At 48.6% G+C, this 14149-nt stretch overlaps 1 long non-coding RNA gene across 3 annotated transcripts; it reads right to left on the bottom strand.

Moving 5' to 3' along the window:
* Nucleotides 1-2135: 2135 nt before the first annotated feature.
* Nucleotides 2136-8805, bottom strand: LOC104874026. Of its 3 annotated transcripts, XR_004517995.1 has the most exons (4): nt 3637-3803; nt 3124-3295; nt 2893-2997; nt 2136-2495 (listed from the first exon to the last, which is right to left on the bottom strand). It is a non-coding gene; the product is annotated as an uncharacterized LOC104874026 (long non-coding RNA). The 3 variants fall into 3 exon arrangements; XR_783632.2 differs by lacking the exons at nt 3124-3295; nt 3637-3803 and adding an exon at nt 7046-8805; XR_004517994.1 differs by lacking the exon at nt 3637-3803 and having other exon boundaries at nt 3124-3487.
* Between the last annotated feature and the right edge of the window lie 5344 nt (nt 8806-14149).

The following is a 14149-nucleotide window of genomic DNA, read 5'->3' as shown; positions in this document are numbered from 1 at the left end:
TCATAAGCTTCCAAAGGTGGCCCTCACCCTACTCTTCTCCCTGCTTGCAATAACCAGGCCAGGGAAGACCTACAGAAGTAGCAGTTTTGTTAATTTTCTCTTGTGCTTTCTTTTAACTTTGTAAGTAGTCTCTCGGAAATCTTCCATGAATAATCCATATTTGAGCAGATCCTCTCTTTCCCACCCAGACCCGAATGCCAAAGAACTTACCTGAAAATGCAGCGTCCATCTGGGACCCACAGGGCACCAGGAAGCTGGGCAGGAAGCACACTGTAGGAAGCTTGGTGTCTCAGAGCCCGGTGATGTCTTCCTGGGTGCTACAGCCCAGTGTCCTGAGAGCTGAATTCCGGGGCTAAAGCGCTTGCATTCAAACCCAAGTCCTCCCCCTTCTAACAGCCACAAGACCTTCCCTACTTTTCTCTACCTTCCAAGTCTAGCTTTCCTCATTTGCAAAATAGGGTGAGAACATCTGCATTCCCTGAATACAGTAAGCAGGTTGGGGATTAAATGAGATGAGATAGCTAAACTTCGTAGTGTGTGGCTGGGGTGGAGTAACACTGCCCCCCAAATCTGAGCCTGTGCTGACCAACAGGCAGGCAGCCTCAATAATGTAAACATCCCAAACACCACTTCTGGAGATGCAGCCGCTGCAGGGGTGGGTGGGGGATCCTCCTTCCCTTCCCTGGGCTGCAGGGACTTCAGGAAAAGCACCGCAGGGGGCACCGTGGCTGTCTGTAGCACCGCTCCTGTGCAGGCTCCTAGATGAGCGGAGAGGCGGCTGCCTCACGGAGTGGAGCAAGGGCAGGAGAAGCAGCAGGAGATGAAGTGTATTTTGAGACAATCACTTGTTTATTTAAATATTGTACTTAAGAAAAAGTGCCAGAGTGAGAAATATGGGCACATGTAATAATCCAAAAAGGGGGAAGAAGACATGATCTAAACCACAGGAAAGAATGACAGGACAGGAAGTACAATCGTTCACCTCCAATCTGTCTGTATTTCAACCTCAGAATGAGTACATCTTTTAAAAGCTTTTGGAAGACACTTCCTTCCTCCTTTTGTATCCTTTCTTTAGAAGGCATCTTCTCTTTTAACTCCCTTTGGGAAACTTCTTATAAATGAGGATTTGCATCTCAAGGGATTACTCTGGTTAAGAAAGTGTTTTATTAAAAAATATATGTTTGCCACAGAATGCTGAGCGATATAATTAGCCGGTCCCTTCTGTTTTATTTTAAAAGGCTGTGTGGCCAAGTTCTAATTAAACATATTCTCAAGACGTTTGAAACGTGAAGGTGCCTTAGAAATGGGGCCTACAATGAAGGAAGCAACAACTTACGGGATGTGAGCCAGAAAGCAGGACCTCTGGCCATGGGGCCCCTGGCAGTGGGGCCTCATTTCCATGTCTGCAGATTCACAAGCCTGTTCCATCCACAGCTAGGGTGCTACCCCACATTCCCAGAGGTCACATATGAAATGAGCTGATCTTCTGTTCCATCTAAGGCCATCCGGTAAGGCTGGCAGAGATGGGCACTGGAATTCTGGGACAAAGGCCATGTAATCCGTTATCACCTTGGAAGGGAACCTGCTGAGTTTCCTAGCTTTTGTTGTGTGAGTAAGAAACATTCCAAATGATCACACTTCATTTCACTTTGTGAACTCAGGAATCTTGCTCTTGATTGTACTGTAGAAAGTCAGGCTGGTTTAACCAAGAGCAGCAGGGCCGTGGCCTCATCCATAAAATGGGTGGGGGCGTGGTTACCTGTGCCCCCCCCCGCCGGAAAGGAAGCGATCTGGAAATGGAGGTACATACTCTGTCCCCATTCCAAAGGACCTGCTGGGAGACCACAGGGGTTAAGGTTTTAGACTTAACTAATTCTCCCACTAGGCCCCTGGCCAGGCTCTATCAGTCTTTGCAAAGAACTTTATGTCCATCAGAGCCTCCTTGGCAGAAAGTAGAACTTCCTGTTCTTTTCAGGGGTAGATACACAATGGTATAATTCCTTTAGGGAACCATTTGGCAGTTTTTGTTTGTCTGTTTTTGTTTGCACTTGGGGTTGAACCAGGGTCTTTGCACTGAGCTGTATCACCAGCCCTTTCTATTGTTTTTTTTGTTTGTTTGTTTCTTTTTAAGAAAAAGCCTAACTGGTTGGAATCTTTCTTACAACATTAGACTTCCTCCTCCATAGGGCCTAGCAAAGACACTTCTATATAATAAGACCTCAGACGAAAGACAAGCTATCCACATAAAAGCTACTGGGTAGCAGCTTTATTCTCCAGGAACAATTCAATTGTCCTTCAGTTGAGAGGAATGGGTCAACAGATTTCTGTACATTCAGACAAAGAAGTATTTTTCAGCATGGATGAGACAAAACTTATCGACACCCCCAAAAACGCTGGTAAAATCCCAATGCTCTGTACCATGTGATAGAAGTCTGATTCAAACCGATGCACATCGGTATAAAGTCCACGTGTGCTCCATTCTTAGAAAGGCAAAACTATAGGAAAAAAGAGTCAGTGGTACAATGGCTCCTCTCGGGGCAGGGTGGGAGTTTAGGGCAGGTGGTGGAGAGATGGGTTACAAAAGGGCAGCGCAGAGGAACCGGCAGGGGCGTGGGGGAGTGGGTAATGGATCGTCCCAACTCTGGACTGCGGTGGTAGATGTGTGACTGCGGACCTGCCGCAAATCAGAGTGGATTTTACTCCACGCGAATTTTAAAATTAAATTAGAGGGCCAGGGATTTGGCTCAGTGGTTCCGCTGCCTGCCTGCAAGAGCAAGGACCCGAGTTCAATCCCCAGCAAAATCACAAAATAAAATAAAAATTAAATTAGAAAAACTACGGACAGGCTTGGAAGTAAATGTGGTGGTGGTTTGGGTTGGGCTCATCACTCACCTGCTTCTCATATTCATTCTATCCTGCAGAGCTGCTCAGCAAGGCTGTCCCCCACTTTATAGTCTCTGGTGACTACTGCTGCTCCCCAGAAGTGGTCCCTGAAAACTGAAAGAAGTGTTTAGGGTCCATGGATTAACGAAAAGTTTTATTTATTTTTTCATTCATTTTTTCATTCGTTTTTTTGTTCTCTTCCCTGTTTGCGTAGACAAAGAAGCCAGGACTCTCACTGACCAGTTTTAGCCCTTTGGAAATCCTCAGCACACACACGTTCTCTGTGAGATGATGGCGCAAGGGTAGAAACACTGCTTCCTGTTGACAGAACTGAGCCAAACGGCTACCGTAGGACAATTTCTTTATGCAGGGTGAGTGGGGGGGGGTCACATGTTTTGCAGACTAAAGCATTCTAGGAAATATAATCAAAAGATCCCACTGAAATCTTTCTGATCTGGCCCATGATCTTAAACCAATTTAAAAACAACTGGCCAATACAGGACGTCAGTGAAATAGTATGGAGTAAATATTCAATGGAAAAAAGGGACTTGAACAAGAACCTCACAAATAAGGAAAGCCAAATGAACACAAATACATAGTGTGCTCAAACTCATTACGGACCACAGAAATCAAATTAAATACAAAGAGTCCGCAACTACAGCCATTATTAGAAAATGTTAAAAGAAGAAAAAACATGGCTGGCAATGCTGTAGGTTGGCAAGGATGCAGAATGGGATTGTTTCAAATACACACCATTCTCCAGGGTTTGGCTGTGCATATCCGTCATCTCACCAATCTGGGAGACTGAGGCAGGGCGATCTCATATTCCAGCTTGGCCTAGATAACTTAGGGAATTAGCAAGACTCTGTCTCAAAATAAAAAACAAAAAAGGCTGGGGATGTAGCTCAGTGTGAAGGCCCTGGGTCCAATCTCCAGTGGTACAAAACAAAATAAAAACAAACAAACAAAAAACCAATCAGTTTTAGAAACAGCATGTTTCAGGATATCCTAAATATGGATCATTTATGCCCAAGCGATCCCCCCCCCAACATATGTATAACAGAGTGTACTGGGGCACAGGCATGAGCAACTCACAGCAGCATTTTCAATAGCCCACAAAGTAAAAACAATAAATAAATAAACAAAACAATATATTGAGATGCATTCATAGGGCAGTTTTGAAAATGACCAACTATACATATCCACATAGTTAGGTCTTGCACACAATGCTGCTTAAAAAACAAGACACAAAATGATTTATTCAATATTATTTCATTGATGAACATGCACAGGGATGCACCCTTAAGCGTTCAAACTACACTGCAAGTCAAGAAAGTGTTTGCTCAAAATTAAGGCTAGAGGTGGCCTGCCAGTGTGAAGGTTGGGGTTGGAAGGTGTCAGGGGGACTTCAGGTGCCTGAATGCTGATTTTGCATGTGCTGGCCCTTGAGTTACAATACACCATACATGTGTGATTCACATAGTCTTCTACATTTTTGAATGACAGGAAGTCAGAAGTCAGATACCACAGAAATGCAGACCAGTCTGGAGCCAGGAACGGACAGAGAATGAATATGGGGTATAAATCCTACAGGCTTTTTTTTTCCAAAGAGAGATTATCCAGGTGATTCTGCATTATGCTCAGAAGCCCCACTTCCTTTTACTGCCATTTTCTGCAGCCAGAGACCTTCTAAAAGTGGTTGCTTTTAAGTAAAAGTTGTATCCTTTTAAAAGTATCAATTCTCTCTCTTCACTTTAACGAATGTTAATCTTATAGAGTGCCCTCGCTGATTTATTACACAGTTTAGATCAGATGCTCCCTATTTGCCTGGAAATCTATCATCTAAAAACTCAGTCACTCGAGCAAGAATTACAGGCAAACGTGATATCTCTTGACAAGTAAAATACAAATGTAGACCCACACTGTGGGGTCTAAACTTCATGCAGTTTTCCTTTCAGAGAATTTCTTCACGTTCTCATTTGAGCCTATTAGCTCAGACCTTATTTTAAATATAAATGTAAAGTGCTCAGACATCTGGTTCCCAGAATATATCAGCTTAGAAAGGTAAAAGCAAAAGAGAAGGGGCTGAGAGAAGCACTGACAATTAAGAAACTGACACCATGCAAAAGACAGACAAAAAAAAAAAAAAAAAGAAGACCTCAACTTTCCTGGGTTTCTGACAGCATTTATGGTAAGGACTGCAAAGAAATGTTGTTAGACACTGACTAGACCATTTCTTTAAAAAATCAGAAATGTGTCCAGCACAAATGTTTAGTGAAACCTTTTCAAAAGATTGAATTTTATGTTTTTTTTTTTCCTATAAAGAAATCATTTTGAAGAAGGTTAGAGATGTTAATTTAGAACCAACACCCCTGCCGGGTGTGGTGGCGCATGCCTGTAATCCCAGCACTCAGGAGGCTGAGGCAGGAGGATCGCTATGAGTTCAAGACTGGCCTGGGCTACATAGTGACTTCCAGGTCAGTCTCAACTACACAGTGACCTGTCTAAAAAAAAACCCCACAAAAAACAAAAAAAACCAAAACCCAACACCCTGTGGTCTGCATGAGCATGGGTACCAATGGAAACTCATATGCATATGGCTACAGAGCTGTGCACAGGAGAATCTTCATCTCTAGTACATGGTGTGTGTGTGTGTGTGTGTGTGTGTGTGTGTGTGTGTATGTGTGTGTGTGTGTGTGTGTATGCTTGGATCCCATTACAGAGTTTGGGATTTGGATGGAATTCACCCTCATAGCTGAACAATTATGGAGCAGCTGCACCCTCGAACAAAATGACCTTTTCATCAAGTTACAAAACAGTAAAGGTTACAGAATGTTTGAAAGGAAGTTAATACTTTTAGAACATTGGGGAAATTTCCATCCTCTCAAGCATCTGACCAAAAAAAAAAAAAAAAAAAGCAGTGTGAGGAAAGTGCTGATGGTCTTTGGGAGCTTCTTACAGGGACGTGTGACACGTTTGTCCGGCCTGCTTCTGCTGAAAGCCATGAATGAACCTATGTCCCTAGGAAGCCGAAGGAACTAGGCGGGTGAGCAGCAGGGGCAGGAAGGGAGCTTCTGGAGGAACGCTAAGCAGGCTGCTTCCTAATTGCAATTTTGAAGTCACATTTCTTTCTCTCACAAGTAGCGATGGCAAAGAGAGCAAATCAATGAGAGTGTCAGGTTTTCCCAGTTTCTATTTTCCATCTGACCTGGATGTTGCAAATCCCAGTCACTATGAAGAGGGAAAACAGAAATATCAGCGTGGCTCCTTATCACACTCTTCTTCTAATGAGCTCACAGAAAGATCTGAAGGAGCCTGCCTTATCAGCCCTGCAAACTCCTGCTCCTTCCAGGAAGCTCCCTCCCTCTCTCTCTCTCTCTCTCTCTCTCTCTCTCTCTCTCTCCTTTTCTTTTGCCCCATTCTATGCATTTGCTTGCATCCTAAGGTGTATCCAATCTCATCTTGTTTTCTTTTGTTTGTTTTTTTGAGACAGGGTCTCACTATGTAGTTGAGACTGACTTGGAACTCACTATGTAGCCCAGGCTGGTCTCGAACTCAAAGCGATCCTCCTGCCTCACCCTCCAGAGTGCTGGGATTACAGGCGTGTGCCACCACAGTCTCATTCGTTTATAGTATCTTCCTTCTGGGAGTTCTGACTCTGTGGCTGCCTTCTCACACTGACTTTAGGGTTCACCATTTACTGGACAATTAGAGTATACTGAGCTCTTTACCAAGCATTGACACACGTCATCCCAAGTGAGCATACTAGGCGAGCTTTGTTTCACCAAGGCCTTGGGAAGTGGGTCTCACTGGGATGCTCCCAGGGGTGCATAGCTAGTAACACAGGTGCCTCTTTCCAATCCTGGTCAGATCCCTAAAGCTCCTAGCAAAAAGATCACAGCCAAAAGGTTCCAAAGGGCATCTCTTACTTTGATAGACTGTTTCCTTACCAAGTCCCTGCTAGTTGCTTTAGACAGAGGTCTTTCCTGGAGGAGACCAGGTTCAGAGTGTGGGGGTGACTTGTTCCAGCTGGCTTGGTGAGTTATGGGCCACACCTAGGTCCTCCATCACCACAATCAAAGCTGCAGTCCCCCATGATGTACAACTGCACACTTGGGTAAGTGCAGAGCAGCCCCACTGTGTGCTGCTTATTGGTACTTACCTCCTAAGAGAAACTGACTTATTTCTTCCCCTTTGCTGCATGCCTCATTGACTCCCTCATTCATGGTTCAGTGGAGATTAGCTGAGTGCTGGGTTGGATAGACAATCCTAAATTTTCCCACCTTTCCCACCTAACAGAGTGGGGGCGGGGAGGGCACTTGATTTGATCTCTGGACCTGTCAGGCAGGACTGACTCCTCCATAGATTTCACTGCAGGGAGGTAACTCTGGCTCATTTGCAAGTATCATCTTTCCCCAGGTAAGACTTGATTACATTGGCTCAGCTAGACCAGAAGGAAGGAGCTTATTCCCTTCATAGGCCTTCTCACAAGGGAACTTTATAGCCTAGCCGGGTACACAAATCCACTGCACATGAAGATTATCTGGGAAAGCAGGGAGGTCTTTTTTGTGTCAGAATCTGCCTCTACCAACAGGTGTTTGCCTAGTGCATTCCTATCACGCCTGGGGTCAAAAGTCCTTTTCTTTGGTCAACATGCTCCTAGAAACTCCAAATTATGCAAAAAGGCTTATGAATTAGTCCTGTAATTTGGCAACTTACTTGGAGTTGCCCATATTTCACTCTCTCCCAAATGTGTATCTGCATTTAGTATTTTTGTTACGTGTATTTAGTTATGGAGCCAGCTGGGGGCCAGGCCCTGAGAGGCTCCTGCCCCTAGGCACCCCTGGTTAAGGGGCAGGGGAGGACAGCTGTAGATGCTTGGCTTGCCCTGAGCTTGTCTGGGAGAGAAGGGCCTAGAGGAAAGTCAGACCATCCCTGCAGACCCCTTTGTCTGGGGAGAGAGGTGGGGGTCAAGTTCCCTCCCAGGCAGTCAGCTGACCCATGACTATGCTTTGTTGAGTTGGAGAAAGAAAGAATAAAGTTCTCACTCCACATCGGTCGAAGAAAGCCACACTTCTAAAAACAAAAACAAAAACAAAAAACTTTAATAAGAAGCCTGGAATGGGGGATGGGGTGGGAGGAAGAGATGCTCAGCAGTTTCAAAATGTTCAGGGCTCCTGGGCTCCCTCGCAAAAGTCCCAGCTAAGTCAGGACCCCCAGGTGGGGCCACGCCAGGAGGCCAGCTCTTCAGGTGGCTGTGGAGCCAAGGGCTCCTGGTTGCAGAGTCAGTCTCTTGATGTGCTCTTACACATCCTGCCCAGGCCTCCGACAGGCCAATCAATACCGTGCAAGTGCCTCTTCTCTCAGCTCACACTCTCGCCAGCTACTTGGAAGCCAGGATGCTTCCTCCAGGAAGCCATTTATTTGCCCAGAGGGAAGTTGTGCCCGCCCTGCTGAGGGCCCAGCGCTAGCTGCTGGCCTGCCTGTCCTGCCGGTTCCCAGGGGCCAGGTGCCCACAGCCCAGCCACATTTACAGCTCTGGGCCTGGTGCACCCCCTGGAGAGTTCCACACCACTTTCCAGCTGAGCTGCAGGGCCTGCTGAATAGATCTGCTCAGCATTTTCAGTATTTTAGGGACTTTGGGGAGGTCCATTGTGGTCTGGCTTGGAAAAGGATCTTCTGTTGAAGATAATCAATGCAGGAAACCTACTATTTTAACGTAAATGCTAGGTGGTTAGGGGAAACAAGACAAAGGCAATGGGGGAGGGGCTAGAGCCCTTCCTAAATCCCGCTCTGGGGTCACCAACTCCTTCTGCAACCCATCAACAGGTTCAAGGGCAAGATGTATGCAGAAACCCTACAACCTACTTACTCCACTAGCTCAGCCCCAAAGCCTCTTGGAGCCCCAAAGCACTCCAACCCTACCTCCTTTCAGACCAAGCCCACCCCCCATCCCCCACCCCAACGGCCTTTTGCACCTTGGGCCAGAGCTGCCGCCCGCGTTGTCCCGCCTCTAGAGGGCGCTGATGGAGAGGTAGTAAGGCCGGCTCCAGCCAACGGCTCAAATGGGGAGCCCCAGGGACTCCATCCCATCCCCTCCGGCCTAATTTGAATATTTCATTGGCTGCCGCCTGTCTGGTCAATTTATCATGCAAATGTAGGTGCCCTCCGCGCCGGAGAGGAGCCACCGCCGGTGCTGGAGAGCGGCGCCCGATTGGTGGCTGAGACAGCGGCATTTGTAATATTTTTCTTTGGGCATTAGAGTCATTTACCAATGCCACCATCGCAACTCCAGGCACTGAATCACGAGCCACTTAAAGGGTTTTATTGGCAGTTTTGAAACTTCTTAACGTGTTCTTTTACTTTAAACCAAGGGTTAACTTATATCTGACCTTTCTCTCCAACCCCCACCTAAAAAGCTGCTGCAACTACAAACCACTTTGTTGTCTCCCTATTCCTGCGTGGGTTACCACCCCCGCTTGTCTTAGACAGGAGGACCTGACCTCTTTGAAGGCAGCGCTTGATGGATCCTAAGTAAGTCATCTTTGAGAATTCTTAGGAACATGGAGGAGTTGGTAGAAGAGAGAACCGAAGAGGAAAGCAGAAAGAAAGAGAGGGAGAAAGAAGATGAAAGAGATGGAGGGAGAAAAAAAAGATATGGCAGCCAGATGAAGCGAGAAAGCAGAATCCAGGGCTTCTCTGCAGAAGGGGTGCACCGTGGAGTGTAACAGAGAAGCTCGGAAGAAGTCAGAGATTACCTGTGCGCCATCTAATCTGACCCCTCGGGCCATCTGACTCAAACAACCCCGGCTCTCCTATTGTCCAAATACAAGAGATACTACGTTTCCAGAAATAAAAATGTGAAAGAACGGTGCCCCTGGGTCCTCTGTCCTGTACCTGCCCTGCTGAGAGTTAGCCTAGGTTTTCCCCGTTCGGAAATTTGGGACAAACACAAAATCATTATGTATGATACATACAAGAAGAGCGATATAGGAAAAGACAAAAGGGAAACGAGATTGTTGCTGGTCTCGCAAATTCCCCGTCAGGTTAATGAGGTCATCAGGCGCAGAACCCTGGGTGGTTTGGTCTGCCAGGACGGGGTGCTTCGATTTCTGGGATCGCCTCCTCCTCTGGGATTACAGCATTCGAAGAGCCGGGGTTCAGCCCAGAATCGAGTTGCACGCGCAGTGATTCAGATGCCCGCTGGTGCCGGGGCAGCTCCTGTGACCGCGCGAGAAGAGGTGGGCACCACCGGTGAGAAATACTCGCTCCCGGCCAGAGGTGAGCTCCCCGGTGGCGGCAGCTATCTGGTCTGTAGATTTTGTTCGTTTTTAACTCTGTCCAACTGGTTTCTAAAAATCCATTTCACCCAGATCATGGTGAAGGGGCACGCAACGCTGCAGCGAGGAATTCTGAAAATTCCCCCCGCAACTCAAGCCTACTCGTGGGACTGGAGAAAAGAGCGTTTTGCCGGGTAACCGTGCTCTGCAAACTGCGCTTAATGTACAGCCATCCTCTTTAGACCGAAATACAAAGGCTTTTATTTTATTGAATCTTCTGTCTACTAAAAAATAAAAGTTTTTGAAAGTTCAGTAAATGATAGAACGAAAGAGCATTGCTGAAGAAACGGAGACTTTGGAAGACTGACGGAGGAGCACACCAGGGAGCAGGGGGAGAGGTGGAGGGAGACGGTAATGGCCGCAGGAAACCTGAGAAAGTGTCTGCAGAACTGAACCCAAGCCGAGGAGGGGTATCCAGGCACACCCAGTTCTCCACCACCCCATCCCACCCCACCCTTAGTCCTGCTCCCTCCCTCTGCTGGGTGTATAGTTTAGCTTTTAGGTCCCCCTTCCCTTTTCCCAAAGGTGTTTCTAACTGCTTGGAAATCCAGTTCAGTGGGGTGGGGCAGTGAAAATGGGCAGAGGCAGATCCGGGGGCCCTGGCTTCCTTGGGGGTCTACACCCTCTCTGCTGCTAACCACAGTTCTCTGGCATCCAGTAGTGCCAGGAGCTCCTGGAGGGGCTGGGATCCCAGCTCCGCTCTGCTCTGCCGGTATCCCCAAGGCCACAGGCTTCAAGACTGCCCCAGAAAGATCGCAGGCCCTTTTGTTCTTGGGTCAAGAAGTTCCTGCTGAAAAATGCCAGGGGTGCTTTGGGCCAGGCTGACAGGTCAAGTTGGGCTGTACTGTCTGTGCCCCAGGCCTCAGAAAATTCACAAAGCAGGAAGCCCCACCGGGAGGGTGAGTGTTGGGAGTGTGTGGGCGCGTATGTGTACGTGTGTTAGGGGTGTGGGAGGTGTGTCATATCCCCAAAGCCAATTCTTGACCTTGAGGCAAAGAAGCCCTCTACTTTTCTTCCAAGATTGCCCCCCACCCCACCCCAGTCACATCCAGGCGCGCCTGACGAAGCTCTCCAGAGGCCCCACAGAAGTGGCGTTAATATACCGCTCCGATTTTCGAAGGTTTATTTCACGTCAAAACTGTAAAAGTTCTTGGGAGAATTTACAGACAAAACATCTGGTTCGTTAAAACAAAGCTACTGGAAAAAGAGAGACAAACTTTGCTGCTGTGTAAATGCACTTTTAGCAAACAATTTACCGCCTGCTGAGGGCCTGGCCCCAGGATCTGAATCCTTTGGCTCTGGCAGGAGCTGAGGTCCCGGATGGGGCCCAGGATCGAGTTTGAGGCATGTGTGCCAGGGCCAGCAGCTTCTCTGCACCCAACGCACTTTCTCCTCACTGCCCAGCCCATAAGGCAGTGGGTAGAGAGGAGGGGCACATCCAGGAGCAGAGTCAGTGTTCCAGGCCAGTTCAGGCTGGAGGGCACTTGGTGCCACCTCCCCTGGCACTGGGGTCTCCAAAAGCTCCCACCCTGTCCAGATGCTTGTAGACTTTCAAATCTGGTGCAGGCTCCCAGAGCTTATTCCCAACCTGCCTGTTTCTCCAGGCGGCCGAGGCCTCCTTTGGGGTACCAGGACTCCCTCTCCCAGGTCAGATGTTAGCCCGCCGAGGGGCCTACGCTGGCTCTTGGTCCACAAATGCCAGTGTCCGGACACCTTTCCCTGAAGTCATTTTCCTCAGTGGCTACCCCAACTAGGATGTACCTCAGCCTTCTTTAGTCGGGAGGGCTCACTGCAGTCAACCGCCACCTGGACTACAACCTTGCTGCCCAGAGGCAGTGGCCCAGCTGCTTCCTCCCAGAATGGACATTGTGACTCTGGCATGGGGGGAGGGAGGGGGGAGGGAGGTGCCCCTCTGCTGCACACCTGTTTGGAACCAAGCCTGCAACTTTAAAAAAAAAAAATTTGGGACTCCTCCAGGTGGAAAGGGCTCAGTTTGGCCAAGGTTAGGAATGCCCTAGGATGGGTTTGATCTATTGGAGGTAGGCCCTCAGGGGAATGGGGTCTGGACCCCTCCAGAGCTCCGAGTTCTGAAAGCTGGAGTCAGATTTCTCACCCCTGACCTAGATAAACCACCTTGGGAGAATCTCTACAGCATAAAGTTCAGCACCCCGATGCAGAGGACAAGCTGGCTTTTGTTGAGCCTGAGATACAGTCTTGGGGGTCAGGACTCCTTGCAGGACCCCTGGGCATGATTTGGGTTCCTAGCATGACTACCTAGTTTTGAGGTAAGTCACCAGTTTCCCGTATGGGTGTTTTGGTAAGTCGTTCCACTGCCACTCAGCCATTTTTTTGTCCCATTTTTAGGGTTTAAAAAAAATTTTTTTTCCAGAGCTACTGCATTTTTCAGAGGTGGGGGCAACAGGTGGCTTAAGTTACCAGGTGCTTGCACAGGGGAGAAGTCTGCAGAGCTTTTCAGCTATCTAATTGATTGAAGAATGGGGTAAAAAGATTGCTACATAGTGTATCTTGTACAGAGTTCTAGCTCCTTTGAGCTGGAGGGAGGGTGGGCTTTTCTGCCTTAGAGTCTATCATGAAAGCAGCTGGAACACTGGGTGTGGCGGGTGTGCGGCCTTTGGAGCCCGCACTCCACAGCGCAGGCAGGCAGGAAGGGAGGCAGGCTCTCCTTCCTGAAGGATTCCCAGCCAGCCAGTGTCGCTGAAGCCTCCCTTGGCCTTCTCCAGAAGAGGAGACCTCAGTGCTCTCCCCTAAATGCAACTTTTCCCCTTCTAACTTGAGAATCTCGGGGTGAACAGGTGTGCAAGGTTTCACTCACTTGTGTAGTGAACTCCGCCAGGCAGAACTCACCCAGCACACGGCACAGAAATATAGACTGTAAGAGCAGAAGTAGGGTAAGATGCCAGGTACCTACAGCCTCTCGGAAGACGTCCCAAGAGGAGGTTCCCCTGATACTCTTCCCCAGAACTTCTTGAGGAGAGGTCAAGAAGGCCTTTTGGGCAGACCAGACAGATGAGGGACATTCGTGCTTCTGTTTACCCCCTGGCAACGGAGGAGGGAGGAGGGAGGAAGAGGCAACAATGGGGAGAACATGAAAAGGCAGCCAAGGGCAGCACTCTGGGAGAGTGGGTGTCAGCAACTAAGGGCAAAGCTCTGGTTTCCTAAATGCACCGGCCCTGCCCTTTCTCCCTCTGTAAATGACATGTGAATTACAGGCTTGCTGCCACCCAGACACCATTTCTCCCTAAATCAAACCCTTAGGTTTTCACTGGGACCTCTGTTCCCCACCCCCAGCTCCTCCCAGTCATGCCGGGAGGAGCAGCAGCCGGGCTGGCTAGGTAAAGTTTTACCTGAGTGCTCCTGGCTAAGACCTGCCCGGCTACAGTACTTCAACCACCCAGCGACTACCCCGGTGAAGAAGCCCCAGGACCCAGGTATTTACTCAGTCTCCTTTGTGCTTAGTGTAGAATTTCTCATTCCTTCTCTCCTAGACACACCCAAACCCACAGAAAATGGGCAGAGAACTAGGGGGATATAAGGGGCAACAATGTCCCCTTTCCTCTGTCCCATCCCTAGAACGGCGTGAAAAACTATTCACGTACTGGGGGTCCCTAGACTAAGGGGGAGGCGAGTGTATGTGGCTAAAAGATCACAGTAGAGATCAGGGATCCATCCAGGCTGTGTTAAACCGGCCAGATCCTAGTCCGCGCGTCCCGGACAAACAGTGCAGCGCACTCGCGGTGTGCATTCCGCATGGCATGGCCAGTGCCGTGCGTGACGGGTTGTCGCTGCAATGTGAGGCCCACTGACGCTGATGGATGCGCCAATGGTTGGACGGACAGATGTTAGGGCGGATCGCACAGCGCTCGGCGCCTGAGCTGGGGCGGGCGAGGCACCGATCGAGCAGCGAC

The sequence above is a fragment of the Fukomys damarensis genome, unplaced genomic scaffold, assembly GCF_012274545.1.
Source record: "Fukomys damarensis isolate Sample0158 unplaced genomic scaffold, DMR_v1.0_HiC HiC_scaffold_19, whole genome shotgun sequence".
NCBI lineage: Eukaryota > Metazoa > Chordata > Mammalia > Rodentia > Bathyergidae > Fukomys > Fukomys damarensis.
This window is presented reverse-complemented; position numbering and strand designations above follow the sequence as displayed.